At 40.3% G+C, this 22,101-nt stretch overlaps 1 long non-coding RNA gene across 6 annotated transcripts in view; it reads left to right on the top strand.

The window, feature by feature from the left end:
- Positions 1 to 19,755, top strand: part of LOC129656329 (uncharacterized) — a 144,847-nt gene extending 125,092 nt beyond the window's left edge. For 5 of the 6 annotated variants that reach the window (XR_008716328.1, XR_008716333.1, XR_008716335.1 and 2 more), the window contains 2 exons: positions 18,612 to 18,719; positions 19,621 to 19,755. This is a non-coding gene — a long non-coding RNA (uncharacterized LOC129656329). The remainder of the gene's footprint in view (positions 1 to 18,611; positions 18,720 to 19,620) is intronic. The other variant, XR_008716334.1, reaches the window with a different exon arrangement.
- The last annotated feature ends 2,346 nt before the right edge of the window (positions 19,756 to 22,101 follow it).

The raw sequence follows: 22,101 nt of genomic DNA, 5'->3' as shown, positions 1-22,101 counted from the left end.
GGAGAAGACTCTTTAGAGTCCCCTGGACTGCAAGGAGATCCAACCAGTCCATCCTAAAGGAAATCAGTCCTGAATATTCACTGCAAGCACTGATGCTGAAGTTGAAGCTCCGATTCTTTGGTCACCTGGTGTGAAGAGCCAACTCTTTGGAAAAGTCCCTGATGGGAGAGATTGAGGCCACGAGGAGAAGAGGGTGACAGAAGAAGAGATGGTTGGGTGGCATCACTGACTCAATGGACATGAGTTTGAGCAAACTCTGGAAGACAGTGAAGAGCAAGGAAGCCTGGCGTGCGTCCTTAAGGTCACAGAGAGTCAGATGAGACTTAGTGACTGAACAACAACACGTTTACGATAGAGCAACTGAAACTACATGTAGAGTGTTGTTTTGTTTGAACATAGCTAGAAACATGCTGCCCTGTAGTTGCATAAATGACTGAAAGCAGCACAAGTATTGATTCCAGGGTTACAAATAAATTTCAATCAGTACTGTAGGTGACATCGCTAATACCAGAATCTGTGAATAATGTATATTGTGAATCTGGAGGACTGACTTCATAGAAGAGGGGAGTTTTGAGGAAGTCCTTGCAGGATAAGCAGATAAAGATGGGAGAGATAGGGTAAGGAGAGATGCCAAACTTCATGGAGTCTAGTTTCAGTCACTCTCTTTTCTTCCTGACCACAGGTTATTTGCTTACTCGAGAATATCGTGCTGTCTCCCAGGCTGAATCTTAGAATTCAATTTTGTATTGTACAGAAGCAGTTTTTTCTGTTTCTTAAAGAAGCAGTTTAATAATCAAACACAGGGAGGCATCTAATTTATAGAATAAAGTATTGTTAGATATCTATCTCGGAGAAGGCAATGGCACCCCACTTCAGTACTCTTGCCTGGAAAATCCCATGGATGGAGGGGCCTGGTAGGCTGTAGTCCATGGAGTCGCTAAGAGTCAGACACGACTGAGCGACTTCCCTTTCACTTTTCATTTTCATGCATTGAAGAAGGAAATAGCAACCCACTCCAGTGTTCTTGCCTGGAGAATCCCAGGGACGGGGGAGCCTGATGGGCTGCCGTCTATGGGGTCGCACAGAGTCGGACACGACTGAAGCGACTTAGCAGCGGTAGCAGATATCTATCTATAACTAACTTTCTTTTGCCCATGAATAAAAATAGGCTGGAGATGTCACACTTGGGGATAGATATCAATTAAAAACCCTGGGTCCAACCTGCAGCTAAATCTGCAAATCCAGACAGATTATTGTTATTATTTTGTTGTCATATGTCTACATTAGACAGAGGAGAGAGAAAATTGTGGGGAGGATGATCAAGGAGAGCCTTTCAAATCTTATAATGTTTCCCAATACCCAAAGTAGTTTATGTTATTTTTGATTGTCTTTAAGTGGGAAAAAAAAATGATTTCCCCTTAATCCGTAATTCAAACATTGCTTCTCAAAGTGATGAAAATAGCATGTAGGTATTAGTCAAGGATTTGCTTTTCCAAGATTTGGCTGAGAACCAAACTAAAACTTCCATGTGCTCCAATAAACCCAATGTTTCTCATAGGTTGCTATTTCTAATCCCTGTTTCCATGGAAATGGACTTTACATCAGCAAAAATGGGATGAGGTACTGAGTGATTTATACTCACTGTTTGATATATTAAGTGATTTGCCACTGTTCTTTTCCTTTTCTGTAGAAATTGTATAAGGATATTTTTCTTGTAGGGCTCTCAGACCTTCAGATTAAAGGAGCTGTAGAAATCCTTAAGGGATTTCTTTATCCTTAAGGGATAAAGCCAGGCTTCCCTGGTGGTTCAGGCAGTAAAGAATCCACCTGCAATGTGGGAGACTTGGGTTCGATCCCTGGGTTGGGAAGATCCCCTGGAGGAGGGCATGGCAACCCACTCCAGTATTCTTTCCTGGAGAATCCCCATAGACAGAGGAACCTGGCAGGCTACAGTCCACGGGGTCTCAGAGTCGGACACGACTGAGAGACTAAACACACTACACAAGGTTGATAAAGCCACAGCTGGTCCCTTCCTGGTAAGACTCGAGGAGACAGGCTGATGTGGTTATAAGAGAACAAACCTCAAAGTCATGGTAGTTGGCTCTTCTACTCAAATGCTTTAATCGAAATGGGAGATTTATGAAACATTTACAATATTTCCTACAACAAGGTAAAATAAAATTATTATTAAAATCATAGTTTAAGAATGACGTTTATTTTTCCTTCTGTAGGATGATTTGGCCTTTGATAAATCTAAGAACCGCTGGAGGCTCACTCAGTTGGGAATCTCAGTGGTTTGGTTCCAGTCACCTTCCAGGAAGGAAACTGGCAATTCTGACGTCTACTTCTGGACCCCTGCTCTGGGGCCACTGTTGCTGTGGCTTCTCTGTGAATGGGAATAATTCGTTAATCAGAAGTCAGTTCTCAGGGGGTCAATTACACCTGCTCCTGCCAGTTTCCTTTTTTTCTTGGGCTAAATTTCCCTGCTTCCTGAGTCTGGAAAATAATGATCCCTTGACAGGTTGACACTCTCACAGTCTGTCCAAGAACTCGGGACTTTCAGCTACCCTGTTGATGGCACTATTGTTCATTTAAAAATGTTGTTTGTATGAAATTTAGTAGTGAAGTCCTGTATCGATTCCTACAGTTGATTTCAACATTGTGGAAAACATGATTTTTCAAACTACTAGAAAGTGCCTGACTGAATTCACTGTATTAACCTGAGTTCGAGTGTTATGGAAAACTCGTAACAAGTTCATTATTTTAAAGAAGTTAATCTTTTTCCTTTTTCCTTCACACTGGTTTTGGTGAGCCATTCTTACAACTCTAGAATGTTTATGCAAAGGAAGAATGATTCAATCTGACTGTAGTCATTGTGCTAAGATGAATAAATCCTTTCCTACTTTTGTTTTTCCAGTTCCTCTACTTTCACTTTTTCCATCTGTGGCTGTTTCCCATTTCAAATGGAGAAAATAATAGTACACTAAAAAAATTCTTTTCAGTTACCAAGGCAACTTTTTCTTAGCTCCTCTCTCTGGCTCAGAAGCTTCTTGACATTCAGTAATTATTCCATTTTCTTTACGTAGGCATATATTCCTATAGCACTAGGTTCAGAGCTGGCACTGATAAAGCATTAAACAAGAGCTTGAAGAAAAGTTTATAATTCCTGCATACTTATGGATAAGCATGCAATGAATGGCAAAATGGAAAGCCCAATTAGAAAAAAAAAAAGTGTCTTTTGCTGTGATTCAAATATTTTCTTTAAAAGCACTTAAGACTTCCTCAGAATCTCTTGCTTTGTCATTTTAACAAATCCTACTTGCTCCTCCTACGTGAAAGGTTGATGTTTCCTCAAGAGTTCAAACAGAATGGTGTAGTACAAGCCAGTACAGGCCGAATGCCTCTAAGTTCTTTTTGTGGTTGTGAGTGGGCGGGATGCATATTCTTAACCCAGAGAGTTCTAAGTACTTTGAATATTTTAGTGTAAGAATCAAGGTAATCACATACATCCTCATTCTAGAATTTTTTCCTTCTTATCACCCCTTCCCAACAGTATCCTCCTTTCAGATGTTAAGGCTCTTTCTTGTATGCTGTCCAAAACACAAGGCTGAATGGAGACTGTTTTCACCCCTCGTTTACAGTCTGTGCTTTCTTACAATGCATTATAATTCATTTTATATAAAGTAAGAAAAATAATTATTTATAGTCTTGCTGTGACATATTCATCAGGAGGCCATGTGGAGAGAGCATAAGAAGGGTTGGTTTTAAAAAATAGTGCCTGATCCTGTATATTTTTTGAGCATTGTAATTGTGAAAGAAGTTTTAAAAAAATGGACATCTAATAGATGAAAAAACTGAGACTAACACTGGTAAATCAGATTTCCAAGGACACAGAGCTAGTTAAAAGGGAAACTTGAGGTTGGAGTACATGTTTATCTGAGTCCCATAATTTACATGTGAAGGGGAAACTGTTACAGATAAAATGATGTGGTATTGATACCTTCAGTGTATTTTAACAGAAAGTCATTTGTGAAGAGCTCTAAGATTAATCTGCTCCATTTCATTTTTTTTATTCTGGAGAAAATAGTATTTGATCTCCAAGGACCAACTGAAATCAAGTACAGTTGATGGTTGAACAGCATGGGAGTTAGGGTCACCAACTCCCCATGCAGTTGAAAAACCCTGTTTAATTTTTGACTCATCCAAAACTTAACTAAGAGCCTACTGTTGACTGGAAGCCTTACCAATAATATAAACTGTTGATTAATACATACTTTATATATTATATACTGGATGCTTGGGGCTGGTGCACTGGGACGACCCAGAGGGATGGTATGGGGAGGGAGGAGGGAGGAGGGTTCAGGATGGGGAACACATGTATACCTGTGGCGGATTCATTTTGATATTTGGCAAAACTAATACAATTATGTAAAGTTTAAAAATAAAAAAAAAAAAGAAAATATTGGTAAGCAAACCATAAAGAAGAGAAAATGCATTTAAAGTACTATACTGTTTATTGACAGCATAAGTTTACATTGTCTGTTTACAAGAGAAATTGTCTGTCAGTACCTACATCAATATTATCTTATATATTACAATATAATCTTATATATTACAATAGATATTATAACACTAGGCCTCAAAAATAAAAAGATAATGTGAAATGATTGATAGCCTAGTGTAACTGATGTACAGTTTGTGTTTGTTTGGACAAGTTTTGGTAAATTTTAATTATTTATTATAGACCTTTATATATCTTATGGTGATGTTGTTGTTTAGTCAGTCATGTCTTACTCCTCTGCAACCCCGTGGACTGTTGCCCGCCAGGCTTCTCAATCTATGTGATTTTCTGGGCAAGATTACTGGAGTAGTTTGCCATTTTCTCCTCCAGGGGATTTTCCCAACCCAGGGATCAAACCTGCATCTCTGTGTCTCCTGAATTACAAGCAGATTCTTTACTGCTGAGCTACTGGGGAAGGCCATATTTTATGGTAGTAAATGACAAAATAATATATAGATATATTTTATGTATTTATGACATATCTTTTGCTTATTTATTTATTTTTTTGGTATTCTATGCTGTGCAGTTGGTTTATGAGTTCTTTCAAATTGTTGCAAATCTTCCCCCCAAATTTCCAATCTATTTATTGAAAAAAGTCTGCATATAAGTGGACCTATGAAGTTCAACGGAGAAGGCAATGGCAACCCACTCCAGTACTCTTGCCTGGAAAATCCCATGGATGGTGGAGCCTGGTAGGCTGCAGTCCATGGGGTCGCTAAGAGTCGGACATGACTGAGCGACTTCACTTTCACTTTTCACTTTCCTGCATTGGAGAAGGAAATGGCAACCCACTCCAGTGTTCTTGCCTGGAGAATCCCAGGGATGGGGGAGCCTGGTGGCTGCCGTCTATGGGGTCACACAGAGTCGGACACGACTGAAGTGACTTAGCAGCAGCAGCATGAAGTTCAAATCTTGTTGTTCAAGGGTCAACTGTAGTATTGTTAACTCTGCAACACAATCTTTTGTTCTTTGATGTAACAATGTATTCTAACTGCTGCTGAGTCATTTCAGCCGTATCAGACTCTGTGTGACCCTATAGGCGGCAGCCCACCAGGCTCCCCCGTCCCTGGGATTCTCCAGGCAAGAACACTGGAGTGGGTTGCCATTTCCTTCTCCAATGCATTAAAGTGAAAAGTGAAAGGGAAGTCACTCAGTTGTGTCTGACTCCCAGCGACCCCATGGACTGCAGCCCACCAGGCTCCTCCGTCCATGGGATTTTCCAGGCAAGAGTACTAGAGTGGGGTGCCATTTAGGCCTCCATTAATTCCAGACCTGTAAATCTATTTGTCAGTTCAGGATGTGACCCACAAACATGGTGTGCAAAGAGAGACCAAAGAAAGAGATAGACAGCTCCAGATTGCTAGATGGCAGTTTTGATAAACAAGAGAACTTACATATGAGGCTTGTCTTGGGTGGCTGCAAGATAAATATATCTCTGCATCTCCCTATGCTGTGCTGTGCTTAGATGTTCTGTTGTGTCTAGCTCTTTGCAACTCCCATGGACTGTAGCTCACCAGAATCCTCTGTCCATAGGATTCTCCAGGCAAGAATACTGGAGTGGGTTACCATACCCCCCTCCAGGGGATCTTCCAGGAATCAAACCAGGGTCTCCTGCATTGCAGGCAGATTCTTTACCAACTTAGCTACCAGGTAAGCCTCTGTGTCTCTCTACCAGAATCTTAAAAGTTTATATAAAGGTCTTAACTGGGTTTTGGAGAAGGCAGTGGCACCCCACTCCAGTCCTCTTGCCTGGAAAATCCCATGGACGCAGGAGCCTGGTGGGCTGCAGTCCATGGTGTCACTGAGAGTCGGACACGACTGAGCGACTTCCCTTTCACTTTTCACTTTCATGCATTGGAGAAGGAAATGGCAACCCGCTCCAGTGTTCTTGCTTGGAGAATCCCAGGGACGGGGGAGCCTGGTGGGCTGCCATCTATGGGGTCGCACAGAGTCGGACACGACTGAAGCGACTTAGCAGCAGCAGCAGCAGTAACTGGGTTTGGCACATATTCATTCCAGATGGTCACAACACCTGTAGTGCTGGAGGGGGTCATCAGGAGGATGTTGACCTGTGAACTGGACCAGGACAATTGGAGGCTCCTTATGCCCAACTCTGTCCTTGGAATGTACCTTCCACTCACTATTCCCATAGCCAGAGCTGTGGGTGAGATTTCAAGAACATACCTTGAGAAAGTTTCTGTTTACACCATCTGAACCCCTGAATATCCAGATTCTGTAAATTTGTGGTGGGGCCATGGTTCTGATTTTTTAAAAAGCTTCACATGTGACTTGCATCAGTTCAGTTCAGTTCAGTCACTCAGTTGTGTCCAACTCTTTGAAACCCCATGAATCACAGCACACCAGGTCTCCCTGTCCATCACCAACTCCCAGAGTTCACTCAGACTCACGTCCATTGAGTCGGTGATGCCATCCAGCCATCTCATCCTCTGTCATCCCCTTCTCCTCCTGCCCCCAATCACTCCCAGCATCAGAGACTTTTCCAATGAGTCAACTCTTCGCATGAGGTGGCCAAAGTACTGGAGTTTCAGCTTTAGCATCATTCCTTCCAAAGAAATCCCAGGGCTGATCTCCTTCAGAATGGACTGGTTGGATCGCCTTGCAGTCCAAGGGACTCTCAAGAATCTTCTCCAACACCACAGTTCAAGAGCATCAATTCTTTGGTGCTCAGCTTTCTTCACAGTCCAATTCTCACATCCATACATGACCACTGGAAAAACCAAAGCCTTGACTAGACAGACCTTTGTTGGCAAAGTAACTTCTCTGCTTTTTAATATGCTATTTAGGTTGCTCATAACTTTTCTTCCAAGGAGTAAGTGTCTTTTAATTTCATGTCTGCAGTCACCATATGCAGTGATTTTGGAACCCCCCAAAATAAAATCTGACACTATTTCTACTGTTTCCCCATCTATTTGCCATGAAGTGATGGGACCGGATGCCATGATCTTTTTCTGAATGTTGAGCTTTAGGACAACTTTTTCACTCTCCTCTTTCTCTTTCATCAAGAGGCTTTTGAGTTCCTCTTCACTTTCTGCCATAAGGGTGGTGTCATCTGCATATCTGAGGTTATTGATATTTCTCCTGGCAATCTTGATTCCAGCTTGTGCTTCTTCCAGCTCAGCGTTTCTCTTGATGTACTCTGCATAGAAGTTAAATAAGCAGGGTGACAATATACAGCCTTGACATACATACTCCTTTTCCTATTTGGAACCAGTTTGTTGTTCCATGTCCAGTTCTAATTGCTGCTTCCTCACCTGCATTTAGGTTTCTCAAGAGGCAGGTCAGGTGGTCTGGTATTCCCATCTCTTTCAGAATTTTCCACAGTTTATTGTGATCCACACAGTCAAAGGCTTTGGCATAGTCAATAAAGCAGAAATAGATGTTTTTCTGGAACTTTCTTGCTTTTTCCATGATCCAGCGGATGTTGGCAATTTGATTTCTGGCTCCTCTGCCTTTTCTAAAACCAGCTTGAACATCTGGAAGTTCATGGTTCACATATTGCTGAAGCCTGGCTTGGAGAATTTTGAGCATTACTTTACTAGCATGTGAGATAAGTGCAATTGTGTGGTAGTTTGAGCATTCTTTGGCATTGCCTTTCTGTGGGATTGGAATGAAAACTTACCTTTTCCAGTCCTGTGGCCACTGCTTAGTTTTCCAAATTTGCTGGCATATTGAGTGCAGCACTTTCACAGCATCATCTTTCAGGATTTGGAATAGCTCAACTGGAATTCCATCACCTCCACTAGCTTTGTTTGTAGTGATGCTTTCTAAGGCCCACTTGACTTCATATTCCAGGATGTCTGGCTCTAGGTGAGTGATCACACCATCATGGTTATCTGGGTCATGAAGATCTTTTTTGTACAGTTCTTCTGTGTATTCTTGCCACCTCTTCTTAATATTTTCTGCTTCTGTTAGGTCCCTACCATTTCTGTCCTTTATCGAGCCCATCTTTGCATGAAATGTTCCCTTGGTATCTCTAATTTTCTTGAAGAGATCTCTAGTCTTTCCCATTCTGTTGTTTTCCTCTATTTCTTTGCATGACTTGCATAGTTACCTGATGTTTTGGGGGTCAGAGATTTGTGGGTGACATTAATAACATTCTATATCGTACATGCAATGTCATGTCCTGGCAGGAAGGCACTAGAAGACAAGATTATTTAATAAATGAAACAGTTCCTACATTGTGTGCATGCAGAAAATACTTGTTGAATGTATGTATAATGCCATCGCTTTGATATTATGGTAACCAGCCTCCTCTAAATGGGGCACAGGATAGATGTACCATGTGAAAACTCGAGGCCAACCACTGCCCACCAACAGCTGTCCCAGCTTCACAGCTCTCCCAAACTCAGACTCTGGAAAGGGGTGCTCAGAAAAGCCATGAGATGCAGTGATTCAAAATATGCTGTTCGTCATCATCACCCCAGGGGTTCCAACAAATTGATAATTTGGCCCTAATCAAGACCAGTTAAATCAAAGATGCCAAGAGAGGCATGCATGTGAGCTAAATCACCTCAGTTGTGTTGGACTCTTTGCAATCCTATGGACTGTAGCCCACCACAGACACCTCTGTCCATGGGATTCTCCAGGCAAGAATACTGGAGTGGGTTGCCATTTCCTACTCTAGGGGATCTTTCAGACCCAGGGATCGAACCTGAGCCTCTTTCAACTCCTGCAGTGCCTGGCAGGTTCTTTACAGAGCCATGTAGGAAGCCTCAAGAGAGGCATATTCGGTGCCAATTGTGGCATCAAGCACTTAACCTAACTTGGGGAGAGACCTAGCTTTGTTGGCTAGTTGGGACCAAGTATACATTTAATAATAAAAAAATTACCACGGTGTCTTAATTCTTCATTGCCTTCCTTATTCTTCTAAAAAAAAGCATATCTTGGATCAGGGAGGTAAGAGCAGGGGTGTGGGTGAGGTTGAGGGGAGCTGCCTGATTAAGCACATCTTAAGGGTGAGGCATTATTTCAGGTGTCTATAGATAATGTCACACAAAAGCGTTAGTACTAACTGTGTACCATCAGTCTCTTAAGAAATCTGGTGAATTCATATAACATATAATTATGAACCAGAAATGTTAGAAAATAAAACTAAAATTAATAAAACATGCTGAGAAAAAACAATCTGTGACTGAAGCAGAAATGTCCTATCTTTGGGTAAAATGTATTTAGAACTATTTTAAGAATATATGCAATAGAGGTAACTGTGGGTTTAAAACATCTGTGGAGGAAAAAATGAAAATAAATTTGATTTTCACTCAGTCATAAAATGCAAGAGGTAAAAGACATCCCGGGGTTCATGCTTCATTTTTTAAAAATGTTACTTGTTTATTTTTGGCTGTGCTGGGTCTTCCTTGATGTTTGGGCTCTTCTCTAGTTTCAGTGAGCAGGTGCGACTCTCTAGTTGTGGTGTGCAAGCTTCTCATCGTGGTGGCTTCTCTTGTGGAGCACAGGCTCTAGGGTGTGCGAGCTTCAGTATTTGTGGCACATGGGCTCAGTAGTTGCGGCTTTTGTACTCTGGAGCGCAGGCTTAATAGTTTTGGCACACTACTAGCCTGCTTGCGCCACAGCATGTAACATCTTCCCGGACTAGGGATCGAACCCGTGTCTCCTGCATCGGCAGGAGAATTCTTTACCCAGGAAGCCCCATCCTTCATTTTAAAGAGAAGTTAGGATACTTGTCTAAGGTCACACAGCTAACTGTTTTGGGAAGAGTTCTCATATACCAGCTAAATTTCTGAAGGAAATGGAAATAGTGATATCAATTCAGAAAATGTTATTTCAAGATATCCCACAAATTTTATCTTTGCACTGTATATTTTTATTGTTCTTAGACAGTATTCAGATTTTTCTACTAAAGACTTTTTCCATCTGGACAAGTAAAAGTAGTACAAGTATTAATGTTTCTAGCCCAACCTATATAAATGTTTGAATATATATTAGGAATTGCAAGTATTGTGAAACTTTATTTTAATGCAAAAAGTGAAAATTGCTAATAACATTTTTATCTTTCCTATTCCCCAAATCTTGTCATTGCATACTTAACCTGCTTTTTTTACCCAGACTTTATGATCCTGAATAAGAAGTGATACACTGACATCCCTGGCATGACTGCATTTAAATAACTATTTCTGAAGATGGTTTATGGACAAGTTTACAAAGCCCTGGAGCTTTACTGTAAATACAAGAGGGTATTCACAATGGAAATCATGACTTGCTTGGTTCTAAACAGTACTGGGAAAAATAGCATTAACCATTTGCAGATAAAAACATTTCCATCAAAATATGATCAGACTTTTTTTGGATGACTTCGGAGTTAGTCATAAGACCAGATGTCTTTTTAAAAATAAAAGAGAATCATTCCAAGACCCACAAGGATGGAGGGATGCAAACTGTAACTACTGGGCTGATTGATGAAAACATTTGCTGCCGTCAAGGCCATGGTGTCTGGTCAGTTGTTAGATTCAGATGTCATCAGTCACTGTCTGTGTGTGCAAAGTTTACACATGAGCCAGTGACCAGGGAAGGAAGGCTTTTTAGCTCTTAGAAGCTTCATCTTCTTATGACATCATCACTTCTTCCTATTTTTTTTTTTTTTTTTGGAACAGAATGGCCTTTACAGTACCAGGAACTACCTCTTGCTGACACCATTGTATCTTCAAGGTCTTCACAGCCTATGTCCAGGGTCCCATGTCACTGCTTTGTCCATCTGGTTTAGGTTTATTTCTCAATGGAGTAGTGACCGTGTTTGTGTCTGTTTTCTCTCTCCCAAGATTGAGTGTCCATATTCTTTATTTCCCTTTCCTTTATCTTCCCTCTGCTTTTCTCCATCTGTTTTTACTAATTCCTTCTCTCTTCTCCATGTATTTCTTAAGCTGATGCACACTCTTAGATTTTTCAAGCAACTGGCACATATTCTGTAGGGCATGCAGATTCTGCAACCATCTTGTGAAAGACACATATGCACATGCATATTCACATGTACTATGCCCCTCCCCCTCAACACACAGTTCTGTACTCTATGCCTCACCGCTGTTAAGTTGCATCAGTCGTGTCCGACTCTGTGTGACCCCATAGACGGCAGCCCACCAGGCTCCTCTGTCCCTGGGAGTCTCCAGGCAAGAACACTGAAGTGGCTTGCCATTTCCTTCTCCAATGCATGAAAGTGAAAAGTGAAAGTGAAGCCGTTCAGTCGTGTCCGACTCTTAGCGACCCCATGGACTGCAGCCTACCAGGCTCCTCCTTCCATGGGATTCTCCAGGCAAGAGTGCTGGAATGGGGTGCCATCACCTTCTCTGTTATGCCTCACTCGTAAGTCCTTATTAGTATGATGATTAGGATTGAGTCAGTCCTTATTTTATAACTTCTTTGGCTATATATGATTTTAATCATTACAGAAGGAAATATAATAGTGGACACTAAACCCTTATTTATAGTTTCTGTCATTCTATATAATGAAAAATAATATGTTTTTGAAGTATATTTTACTTCAGTGAAATTGCGAAAAATTACATTGAATTACCAAGTTGACAAATTTACCAAGTGCTTCGATTTACCAAATATAGGTGTGTTTTAATTATTTATAAGTGTTATAGCAATTTATAAAGGAAAGGGTGATTTAATATCTGGCTGACGCTGACTTGCTTAAGTGTCTGAGCTCAGAAGACAGCTTGGATGTGGACTGTACCATGTAGACTACAGAATGACTGTATTATTTTCCTATTACTGCTGTAAAAATTTACCACAAATTTAGTGAAATGTTATTAAAATAGTTAAAAGAAACATACACTTTGTAAATTGCTAATATTGGGAACTTGGAAAATGGACTTTTATAATTCAGTCATTTGACCGATTGGCTTTCAGTGAACTTTTTTTCAGTGACTTTAGAAAATTTTATTTTTGGCATATCGATGTGCTTTCCTTTCAGATACCTTACATCATTTGAACTTTACAGTAATTCTGATTATTATTCTGCAATAATTCTGAATAATTTTTCACTTTGTAATGGAAAGTAGGTGAAGTCATATCCAGTTTTCTTAACACAAATTCTTTTTTTTTTTTTTTTGGAGTTTGAGAGTATTTTTTTTTTTAATTTAATTTAATTTTATTTTTAAAACTTTACATAATTGTATTAGTTTTGCCAAATATCAAAATGAATCCGCCACAGGAGGGAGGAGGGTTCAGGGTGGGGAACACATGTATACCTTAACACAAATTCTAAGCATTGTGAATCATATTGAGAGGTACACACATTGCCAATTTGTCTCCTAATTGGTGATATGAAAGCTGATCTCGTGGCTAAGGTGGCATTTGCTAGCTTTTGCCATTGTTGTGTTGCATTTTTTTCCTTGTTGCAAACCATAGCAATCCACGTGGGAAATGCTATGAGAATACGTAAATATCCTGTCCAACAAACTGTCAACCAGTGGTTTTAACATCCGTTGATGATTTTTGCTTAAATTATTACCTTGCTGATTTCACAAAGGCTTTTCTTTCCTTTTCTTTTTTTGGCCATGCTACAAGTCTTTGTGAGATCTTAGTTCCCCAACAAAGGATCAAACTCAGGCTCCTGGCAATGGAAGTGCGGAGTCCTAATCATGGGACCGCCATGGTGTTTTTCTAATTCTTGTATTAATTCTACATTTATTAGCTGGCATTTTTCTATAAAGAAGTTCTCTCCCACTCCTCTTTCCTTAGGATCACTTTGGATAATCGGATTTTTGAAAATAACTCACTATCATTGTTATTCTTTCTGAGTTTAAATTATCACAGATTTAGCTTTAGGATAGCTCTTGTGTCCTCTGACTTGTTTCTATCAGGTTTGAGCTTTTCTTTGCTTTATAACGTGGTAAAATACCCAGGCTCATCTGGTACTTTCTCTGCCTCAGATCCAGAACCATTAATTTCTTTGAGAAGACTGGCGCGGAAAGGTATTTAGAAGCAAAAATCTAATGCTAAGTGTTTTCACTGCCACTAGGCTGTTGTTTCTAGGCCCTTAGAGAGGTCAGAACTGGAAATAAATTAAAATTAAAAAATGAGTTCATATTGATATCAATATTTTGAATCAATCAAAATAGAGCTTTTCCTTCTTCCATTCCACATTTACATCTTCTTTCTCCCTCAGTGAAAACTCTGTTTCCCCAAACATTAATGTATTTATTCATTTGCTTTATCATGCAATTTTAAGTTCATAGTATTTTTTTTGGTCTCTGACTTATGCTATAAACATGCATTGTGAGACATTTTATTTGCTGTCCTTATTGATCCATATGATTTTTTAAAGAATGTTTAGACAAATTTGGATTAAGACTTCATTATTCTGTGGGGACACAGAAAACTATGAACTGTGTTTTCAAGCTTTTAAAGCCTGAGTTGACCTATATACTATCAATCTTCATTTCATTATTTCCACAAAACCCTTGATTTGTCACACCCAGTTTTAAGGGATGAGAGAAGTGGAAATCTATTACAGGCCTAGAAGGATAACTGGAATACTGCCGATGACAGAACATTAACCTCAGTGACCAAAAATGCTTATAAAATATACAACCAAGCAATCTTTGTTAAGGCTTTAGCTATTCTCTAAGACTAGGTTGTCCAGAAAACAAAGCCTGAGGCAAAGTGTATGTGAAACTTTTAATCAGGGAATACCGGGAAGCTGGTGTGAGTTAAGAGGAGAATGAGGCAGAGAAGGAGTGAGAGCTAGATGAGGGTATATTCTAAGCTGATCATAATATCACCTGATATCAAATGCAAATGATTTCTCACTCTTGAAAGGCTTCCTTACAATAGAGCCTGTTGAATCACATCCCTGGCCAGCCAGCCCATGTTAGAAAGAAGAAATTATCCCTCAGTTCCCATCTTCCATTGCTCAAAGGATTACTTCATAAAGTGCTAGCTGCTCTGCACTTGGGGTTTGCATGTGTGTGGTTTGGGCAAGCGAGGCAATGTCTTTATACCTCGGTGGCAACAGAAAAGCCCTAGGCTAGGAGATGAAAGATATATTCATTGACATGAATGCTCTGATGCTGTTGGCTTAAACTTTGGAATCCATATAGAATTGATTGTCAAAGTGAAGGTTCGGGTGGACCAATTGGACAAGGACCCCAAAGACACATGGGGCTAAGACGATGTGGTGAAGCATATGAAATATACTTTTATCTCCGAATCTTATTTATCATCTTAATTATATCTTTAAAATAGAGGCAATAATAATTACCTACGGGTAGCATATATTTATGCCAACAGGGAAGCCCTGTTGCATATGTAATAAAACTCATCATGTCTTCTATAAGACAAGTCATTTTTCTGACTCTACTTTGTTCATTAATGACATTTGAATTGTTCTTATTTAGGTTTAAGACTTTGGAGCTATCTCTGACTCCTGCTGCTTTTTACTGTGCAATGACAGTTAAAAGCCTGGTCATGTAGAATCTAACTCCACAGTGGCTCTCGAATCTGTTATGTAATTTCCAACACCATCACTTTAATTCAGGCTGAGCACATTTTGCCTGAAATAGCCACCCGATGTTTTTTGTACTTCCCACCTCTTCTTTCTCTTGTTCGTTCTGAAAACAGTCCAAAGTAATCTTCCTAAAGCATCTGAAAATGTTTTTCTTCATAATGTCAATTACTTCCAAAATTCTACCAAATTAAATTTAACCTTCTTTTTGTAGGTTAGAAAGAACCTTCGAGAAAGAACCTTCTAAACCTGCCTTATCTACCTGGTTCTGTTTTGCTAATATCCATGTATCCGATTGTAACAAAATTAGATTTCACAGGTTTTCTTGGATATACTGGGTTTTCTTGATGTTATTCCTTGCTCATATTTTCTTCAATCTTTTTTTTAAAAAACTGAAGCATAGTTGATTTACCATATTGTGTTTGCTTCAGGTATAAGCAAAATGATTCCATTTTTTTTCAGATTATTTTCCATTATAGGTTATTGCAAGATACTGAATATAGTTCCCTGTGCTATACAGTAAGTCCTTGTTGTTTGTCTGTTTTAGATATAGTAGTGTGTATCTGCTAATCCTCAACTCCTTAATTTATACTCCCTCAAATTTTTCCCCTTTGGTACATGCAAGTTTTTCTGTGTGTTTGTGAATCAGTTTTGTAAGTAAGTTCATTTGCATCATCTTTTTTATATTCCACATATAAGTAATATCTTATAATATTCATCTTTGTCCGACTTACTTCATTTAGTATGATAATCTCTAGGTTTGTTCATGTTGTTGCAGATGTGCTATGCCATTCTTTTGATGGCTGAGTAGTATTTAATTTGGCCTTTTATACAGTTCATGAGGTTCTCATGACAAGTATTCTGGGGTGGTGCCATTCCCTTTCCCAGTGGATCACATTTTGTCAGAACTCTCAGCTATGACCCATCTGTCTTGGGTGGCCCTGCATGGCACGACTCATAGCTTCACTTAGTTATGCAAGCCCCTTTGCCATGACTGTGATCTGTGAAGGAGGAGAGTGAAAAAGCCAGCTTAAGACCAAATATTTAAAAATACTAAGATAATGGTATTTGGCCCCATTCAGTTCAGTTCAGTTCAGTCGCTCAGTCATGTCCGACTCTTTGCGACCCCATGAATCACAGCACGCCAGGCCTCCCTGTCCATTACCAACACAGACTCACGTCCATCAAGTCAGTGATGCCATCCAGCCATCTCATCCTCTGTCGTCCCCTTGTCCTCCTGCCCCCAATCCCTCCCAGCATCAGAGTCTTTTCTAATGAGTCAACTCTTCGCATGAGGTGGCCAAAGTATTGCAGTTTCAGCTTTAGCATCATTCCTTCCAAAGAAATCCCAGGGCTGATCTCCTTCAGAATGGACTGGTTGGATCTCCTTGCAGTCCAAGGGACTCTCAAGAGTCTTTCCAACACCACAGTTCAAAAGCATCAATTCTTCGACACTCAGCCTTCTTCACAGTCCAACTCTCACATCCATACATGACCACAGGAAAAACCATAGCCTTGACTAGATGGACCTTTGTTACTGGCCCCATTACTTCATGGCAAATAGAAAGGAGAAAGGTGGAAGTAGTGACAGATTTCCTCTTCCTGGGCTCCAAAATCACTGTGGATGGTGAGTGCAGCCATGAAGTCAGAAGACAATTGCTTCTTGGCAGGAAAGTGATGACAAACGTAGACGGTGTGCTGAGAAGCAGAGACATTACTCTGCCAACAAAGGTCCCTATAGTTGAGGCTATGGTCTTTCCAGTGGTCACATACGGTTGTGAGAGCTAGGCTGTAAACAAGGCGGAAGGCCGAAGAACTCATGCCTTTGAACTGTGGTGCTGGAGAAGACTCCTGGAAGTCCCTTGGACAGCAAGAAGATCAAACCAGTCAATCTTAAGGGAGATCAACCTTGAATATTCACTGGAAGGACTGATGCTGAAGCTCCAGTATTTTGATTATCTGATGCGAACAGATGACTCATTGAAAAAGTCCCTGATGCTGGGAAAGATTGAGGGCAGAAGGAGAAGAGGGCGTCAGAGGAAAAGATGGCTGGACGGCATCACCGCTGCAATGAACATGAACTTGGGCAAACTCTGGGAGAGGGAGGCCTGGTGTGCTGCAGTCCATGGAGTCACAAGGAGTTCAGGCATGACCGGGAGCCTGAACAACAACAACAACAATATTCTATTGTATGTATGTGAGTGTTAAGTTGCTGCAGTCAGATATGTACCATATCTTCTTTATCCTTTCATCTGTCAATGAATGGTTAAGTTGCTTCCGTATCTTGTCTATTGTAAATAGACATGAACCTGCTATGAACATTGGAATGCATATAAATTTTCAAATTTGCATTTTTGTTTTTTTTTTTCCAAATATATACCCAGGAGTGGAATTTCTGGATCATATGGTAACACTATTTTTAATTTTTAAAGGAGCCCCCATACTGTTCTCCATAGTGGCTGTGCCAATTTACATTCCCACCAACTGTGCAGGCTTCTCTGATGGCTCAGATGGTAAAGAATCTGCCTGCAATGTGAGATATCCAGGATATCCCTGGATCAGAAAGATCCCCTGGAGAAGGAAGTGGCAACCCACTCCAGTATTCTTGACTGGAGAATCCCATGGACAGGGGAGCCTGGTGGGCTACAGTCCATGGGGTTGCAAAGAGTCAGACACAACTAAGCAACTACCACACACACCAACAGTGCAGGAGAGTTCCCTTTTCTCCACACCCTCTCCAGCATTTTTTATTTGTAGACTTTTTGATTATGGCCATTCTGACTTGTGTGAGGTGATATCTTTTTGTAGTTTTGACTTGCATTTCTCTAATAATTAGGTTGGTGATGGACAGGCGTGCTGCAGTTCATGGGGTTGCAAAGAGTCGGACATGACTGAGCAACTGAACTGAACTGAATAATTAGTGATTCTGAGCATCTTTTCATGTGCCTGTTGGCCATATGTATGTCTTCTATGGAAAATATTTCCCTCAATCTTACATGCCCTATGCCCTTTCTATTACTGCTGTTTCTTGAAAATATTCACCTTCCTTCAAAACATATCTTTATTTTTTTTTAATTTTATTTTATTTTTAAACTTTACATAATTGTATTAGTTTTGCCAAATATCAAAATGAATCCACCACAGGTATACATGTGTTCCCCATCCTGAACCCTCCTCCCTCCTCCCTCCCCAAAACATATCTTTAAAATTATCTCCTTCAGGAAGAATGGGCAGAATCATCAGGCCTGCTGTTTTAATCATCACCAGTAGCCCATCTCTTGCCTGGGTGTTCTGTGTTCTTCACTTTTGATTTGGGCTCCTTTTTCACCTTCTTTTAAGGAAAAGTGTGTATGTGGTGGGGAGTGTGTGTGTGTGTGTGCATGTACACGTGTATGTGTACATGCAATGGGGCTATTATGTTATCAGTGCCACATCCTGAGTTGCTGTCCAGTTTAAGAGCTTAGCCCAAGGGAGGGAAGAGGTGAACTTGGAAGGCTCAGATGAGGGAAATTGGAGGTGATTATGCTCCAATTTCCAGAACAAGATAACCATGTTCTGTATTCCTAGATAGAGCTCCTTGACCATACAAGCCTACAGAAAGATCTTTCTCAGCTGCCACCAGGCTATGAAGCATGACTGAGACAGACTGATGCTAATCAACTTTGCAAAGACTATGTATGTATCTGCTATTTTGGATAATCTGGCAGGACTGGGAAAGGGTCAGAAGAAATGTCTTCTTTTTCCTGAAGGCTTAGGAAGGTTAAGGGGACATTGAATCTCATGTACCAAAAATGTTTAATTACAAACAACTGAAGTCAATTACATTTAAAAAATTTGGTAAACAGTAGTTCAACCAATAAATCTCTACCAGAGCCCTTTAGAGTAATGTAAAATATTATTTGACAATTTCAAACACTCAGCTATCACTTGCTTTATTTGGATGGAGTTATTTTTACTAATTACAAAATTGGGGAGAAATGACTTATTGCATATAAGCTAACATTTTGTACTAGTGAGAATATATTTTGGTAGGAAAAAGATTATGGCTAAAAATAGCAACCTGGAAAAGTCATTTTATCAGGCAGATTCTGACTGAGAGAGATCCTAAAAATGCTTGTCTTAAGAAGTGTTTAATCTTAGATCTGTTTTTCAATCATTTTAAGGAAAGGAACAAGATTGCCTCTTGATATTGATATTGGATAGTAAACAAGGTTTCTGGTTTCAAAGTAAATAGGCTTTTATTTATTGAGAAGAGGCTGCTTATAAGGAGGAAGCTGGCTAATTTTGGCCCATTTCCCTGGAATCACAATTTCCTATTTGATGGGAATGTGAGGAGCATGATTATTTATACTCCAGAAAAGACAGTGGGAAGAAGAGAGGAAAAAGCATCAAGGGACTGACCTTTTGACCCAGCTGACAGTCCAAGAATCCAAGATTTTAGAATTAGGATTGCAGTGCATCAGGGGTAAATCTTCCTAAGGCAAATGAAATATGATTCTGAGTTCTGTGAAGAATGCAGGACTCTCTCCCAACTGTCTCTTAAATTTGTTCTCTCCCCTTCATCGTTTCTCCGCAGGATACATGCAACAGCTTCTTAGCTGGTCCCATTGCTAGCAGATTGACCGAGCTTCAGGTCACCTACAGTTTGCTGCAGTGTTATAACTGAAATGACAGAAGCTGTCTATTTTTGCTCTCCAAGACAGTGTCTGGCAGTAACAGATAAATAAAAACATTTTAAAAATTAGTGAATGAATGCATTTTTCAAAGTAGCAAATTCAAAAATGTGTTCTTGAGCTCTGGGGTCCTTCAGCAGTGGTGGAACAAAGGATTATTTGAGGCTAAGGAAAGGGGGTGGCCTTTAAACTCTTCAAATCTTTGTTATCTACCCCTGTAGTGTATGCGCGCATGCATGCAAGGTTGCTTTAGTCATGTCTGATTCTTTTCAACCCTATGGACAGTAGCCCTCTAGGCTGCTCTGTCCATGGGTTCTCTAGGTAAGAATACTGGGTTGCCATGCCCTCCTCCAGAGAATCTTCCCAGCCCAGGGATCAAACCCACGTCTCTTTCGTCACCTGCATCAGAAGGCAGAGTCTTTACCACAAGCGTCGCTGGGAAGCCCCCTGCAGCGCGTACTGTGGTGCATTCTCCTGATCCTGCCTTCAGCACCAAGACCCTCATTTGCTCTAGGGCCGGGAACGTCGGCTGTTGACGGTTCACAACTGATTCCTTCCCTAAAGAAGGAATAATAATAATAATAATAATTCCCTAAAAAATTAATTTGGGGACTTCCCTGGTGCTCCAGCGATTAAGCGACCATACTTCCACTGCAAGGGGCATGGGTTCAATCTTTGGTCAGGGAACTAAGATCCCACATGCCATGCTGCACAGCCACAGGAAAAAAAAAGAAAATATTGAGTTGGCCCCAAAACCAACTGTATGATGGTTCTAATAGTAACAAAACAATTTTGTTACAATAGATTGTATTGTGACAGCTGTTGAATCACCGTGCATTTAAGAAAACATAAAAATTGGTGAATTTTTGTATAGCCATTTTAATATTGAAGGTGAAAAAAATATTTTCAACATATTATGCTATATTATTTCAAAAAAGGTAAAAAAGCAACTGAAATGCAAAAAAGGATTTGTACAGTGTATGGAGAAGGTGCTATAATTGATCACACATGTCTAAAGTGGTTTGTGAAGTTTCATACTGGGAATTTGTCACTGGATGATGTGCCGCTGTCAGACAGACCAGTTAAAGTTGATAGCGATCAGATCGAGACATTAATTGAGAGCAACTGAGAGAGTAGCATTGAAACATATACATTCAGTTCAGTTCAGTCACTCAGTCATGTCCGACTCTTTGTGACACCATGAATCGCACCACGCCAGGCCTCCCTGTCCATCACCAACTCCTGAGTTCACTCAAACTCACGTGCATCGAGTCGGTGATGCCATCCAACCATCTCATCCTCTGTTGTCCCCTTCTCTTCCTGCCTCCAATCCCTCCCAGCATCAGGGTCTTTTCCAATGAGTCAACTCTTCACATGAGGTGGCCAAAGTATTGGAGTTTCAGCCTCAGCATCAGTCCTTCCAATGGACACCCAGGACTGATCTCCTTTAGGATGGACTGGTTGGATCTCCTTGCAGTCCAAGGGACTCTCAAGAGTCTTCTCCAACACCACAGTTCAAAAGCATCAATTTTTCTGTGCTCAGCTTTCTTCACAGTCCAACTCTCACATCCATCCATGACCACTGGAAAAACCATAGCCTTGACTAGACGGACCTTTGTTGGCAAAGTCATGTCTCTGCTTTTTAATATGCTGTCTAGGTTGGTCATAACTTTCCTTCCAAGGAGTAAGCCTCTTTTAATTTCATGGCTGTAGTCACCATCTGCAGTGATTTTGGAGCCCCCCAAAATAAAGTCTGACACTGTTTCCACTGTTTCCCCACCTATTTCCCATGAAGTGATGGGACCAGATGCCATGATCTTAGTTTTCTGAATGTGGAGCTTTAAGCCAACTTTTTCACTCTCCTCTTTCACTTTCATCAAGAGGCTTTTTAGTTCCTCTTCACTTTCTGCCATAAGGGTGGTGTCATCTGCATATCTGAGGTTTTTGATATTTCTTCTGGCAATCTTGATTCCAGCTTGTGCTTCATCCAGCCCAGTGTTTCTTATGATGTACTCTGCATATAAGTTAAATAAGCAGGGTGACAATATACAGCCTTGACGTACTCCTTTTCCTATTTGGAACATATACATTACCATATGTAAAATTAGACAGCCAGTGGAAATTTGCTGTATGACACAGGGAGCTCAAATCTGGTGCTCTGTGATAATCTAGAGGGATGAGAATGGAGGTGAGAGGGAGGTTCAAGAGGGAAGGGACATATATATATATCTATGGCTGATTCATGTCAATATATGACAGAAACCAGCACAATATTGTAAAGCAATTATCCTCCAATTAAAAATAAACAAATTTAAAGAATCAATATTATACAACTTGAGAGATAGCCAACATACTCAAGGTATCTAATCAAGCTTTGAAAATCA

This window comes from Bubalus kerabau, chromosome 1 (assembly GCF_029407905.1).
Source record: "Bubalus kerabau isolate K-KA32 ecotype Philippines breed swamp buffalo chromosome 1, PCC_UOA_SB_1v2, whole genome shotgun sequence".
In the NCBI taxonomy this organism is placed as follows: Eukaryota; Metazoa; Chordata; class Mammalia; order Artiodactyla; family Bovidae; genus Bubalus; species Bubalus kerabau.
This window is presented reverse-complemented; position numbering and strand designations above follow the sequence as displayed.